The sequence below is a fragment of the Elephantulus edwardii genome, unplaced genomic scaffold, assembly GCF_000299155.1.
Source record: "Elephantulus edwardii isolate Elephantulus edwardi_28Jun2011 unplaced genomic scaffold, EleEdw1.0 scaffold00147, whole genome shotgun sequence".
Lineage (NCBI taxonomy): Eukaryota > Metazoa > Chordata > Mammalia > Macroscelidea > Macroscelididae > Elephantulus > Elephantulus edwardii.
The window spans coordinates 5,766,788-5,770,168 of record NW_006399897.1 but is presented as its reverse complement, the minus strand read 5'-3'; positions in this window follow the sequence as shown (position 1 = coordinate 5,770,168).

Genomic DNA, 3,381 nt, shown 5'->3' with positions numbered 1-3,381 from the left:
GCAAGAGCACCTGGGACTGCTAGGAGAACAAATAGGGATGTGAGGGCGATCTGATTGCAACGTCTGTTACCTCACTGATTGCCTCATTGATTGATTTGGCTGACCTGCCTGGCTAGGCGGGTGTCTTCTTCCTTCACCGATCCATGTGCATCCTTCCTGAAGGTGCATGCTCAGTGGAAGAAGATGACCATTCCTGATTAAAGGAAGACTGTCCTTTGGGCAAGGGTATATGAGTAGCCGTGCTCCCCTGCTAGAGCCTTCAAACACGCTCTCAAGGAGAACAAATAGATTCTTGCTGAACTGGATGAAACCAAGGTGCTCCTTGGAGGCACAGTTCTTGAAGCTCTGTCTGACATATTTGTACATGTTACAAGGAGAAACCAGTCTTTGGAGATAGACATCATGTTTGGAAGGGTGGAGGGACAGTGCAAGAGAGGGAGACCTTGGATGAGATAGATTCACTGTGTCGGAAACAAGGAGGTTGTCTCAAGATAGAGCAGTGTTCAGAATTGTTGTGCATGGGTCTCTTTGAGTTGCAAGTGACTTGATGACACATAACAACAATAATATGGTAGTAGAGTCAATAGCAGAACCACATATCTTGAGATTAAGAAACAGATGGCTCAATACAGCAAAATTGACTCCTATTTTAAGAATAGAGGCTTAGCAGGAAAAAAAGAAAAAGCATGTTTCCTTTACTTATGTAATTGAGATTAGTATGAACTTAACTGGGAAAGAAGTGAAAAAAAGTACCTAAAGGTAGCAGAGCAGCAGAATTCAAAAGAAATCAGTCAGATTGAGTAGAGTAATAATGAGACAAAGAGAGGGATCTGGGGGAAATGGGACTTGATAGATTAGGTGTTATAATGGAGCATTAAGAAGACTGGCACTAATTTAAAACTAATTGGTAAAGAGAATAACAAAATTCATGAAAAATAATAAGTATAAAAACTAACCATATTCTACTGTGTGACAAATACTGAATAACATTTATTTATTTATTCATAATAATAGCTGTTACTGAATGCCATAGAATTGGTTCTGACTCATAAAATCTGGTAGGACAAAGAAGAACTATAAACCCACAGGGTTTCCTAGGCTGTAATTTTTGTAAAAGAAAATTGTTTATTCTTTATCTTAAAGATCAACTGGTAGATTTGTTCTGATGACTGTCTCCTGCTCCAAGTATAGGTTTCTCATAAGCCCAATCAAGTGTACTGGGAATCCCATTCTTCTAAAGTTAGCTACAGTTTGTTGTGATCCACACAAATTCCTTTACATAGTCAATGAAACACAGACATTCCTCTGCTTTTCTGCTTTCAGCTAAGATCCATCTAACATTGCCTATAATGTATCTAGTGCCACTGCCTTTTCTAAACCCAGCCTGGCAGTTCTCTGTTGTGCTCTTCCAGTCAGTTTTGGATCATTTTCAGCAGGATCTTGCTTGCATGTGATAGTAACTATATTGTTCGATAATGTCCACACTTGGTCAGATCACCTTTTTATTAAAAAAAAAAAAGAGAGATCACATTACACAAAGACTGTACACATGGACTTCACCTGATGGCCTATGGAAGATTCAGCTTGATCACAACGGTGGGGAAAATCATTGCAGAAGCTCAAAGTCAGCTGTGAAAAGTAGACTAGGGGCTGATTGTGGGTCAGATCATCAATCATTCATATGCAAGTTCAAACTGAAGCTAAAAAAAAATCAAATCCGCAAGAACCAAAGTTCGACCCTGAATCTGCTCCTCATGAATTTATAGATCATCTCAAGAACAAATTTGAGGCCTTGAATACTAATGAGTGAAGACCAAATAAGCTGTGGGAGGATATCAAGAATATCATCAATGAAGAATTCAAAATGTCATTACAAAGACAGAGGAAGAAGCTAAGACCAAGAAGGATGTCAGAAGAGACACTGAATATTGCACCAGAGCCCCAAGAAGCCAAAGCAATGGGGAGAAGTCAAGATGTTAAGGAACGGAACAGAAGATGAATGTGTTAATAAGGGTTTATTTTTCAAAATGGATCTAATAGCCATTGAATTTGACTTTTGCCACGTGGATGGGCTGAAATAGGGTGTGTTAACCTATCCACTAGGGGATTGGCTAGTCTCACCACGAAACTGAGCAGTCATGGTAGCAAATTCAAGAGTCTCACAGCAAAGAAGAAGCAGGCATTTAGTGCATGCCCTTCAGGACCAGAAACTTTTGCACCAGTTAGATTCACAACAGAAGCAGCAGCAGTGGCCAAAATAAAACCAAAAAAACAACCCAGAGACCTGACATGGGATGGAGCAGATGTTGGGACTGCTATTCCACTGAACTAGAACTAAAAGCTTTTTGCCCAAGTGTGTTGGAGGACTGGGGAGGAAAGACTTAACAGACACAACTAAGACCTGTGTATTGCCGACTTAAAGCCCCGTGGCTCAAGGCTGAGGTACCTATGATCACCTTCCAGAAGCTGTCTTGATTGAGTGATTATGTTATGCTACTAACCTGAATTATAATAGCCTTTGACATCTCTAATATTGTGTGTGGCCTTTGAGCAATCACATTGGATTTTTCACCCAGTAAAGCAGTAATATTGGTGTTGGGATGAGTAGAAAGATATGTGGGAGAGTGGGGAACATGTCTGACCTCCTAGGAATTGGTTTTGTGATTTTGGTGTTGTTGATGGGCACACTACCTCTTTGTGCAATTAGTAAAGGCCATGTATGGCCATCCTCACATGGCCTTTGTTCTTTCTACAATAAGCCATACCAGGAACTTTAGATTTTGTTCTAAGCATAATATAAAGCTACAGGAGGGTTATGCAGTATGATAGAAAATAGTGAAAAACATTATCCTGTGGGATAGGGTGGAAGCTGATAAAAATCATCAGATCTTTGAATCCTAGCAATGCCACTACTACATCTGGATTTGGAATCCACACCCATGACAGCAATCAAGAAATTAAAAGATGTGTATCATTGGGGAAATATGTCGTTAAGTACATCTCCAAAGTACTAAAGAGCAAGGATGTAAGTTTAATGACTAACATGCACCAGCTTCAAGTTATCATTTTTTCAATTACTTCCTGTAGTTCTGAAAGTCAGACAATGATTAAAAATTACTAAAAATGACTGATGCTTTTGAATTGTGGTGTTAGAAGAGTATGTATATGCCATGTTGTTTTCATGTGCCGTTGAGTCACCTGTGACTTATAGTGACACTATGTACAAGAGCTCTGAAGCCTGACCTGTCCTGAGCCAGTCTCACTGACTCCAACACATCTACCCACATTGCCCCAGTTACTGTATCAAAACATCTCATCTGGGATCTTTCTCTCCTGCACTGTCCCTCCACCCTTCTGAGCATGATGTCCCTCTCCAAGGAC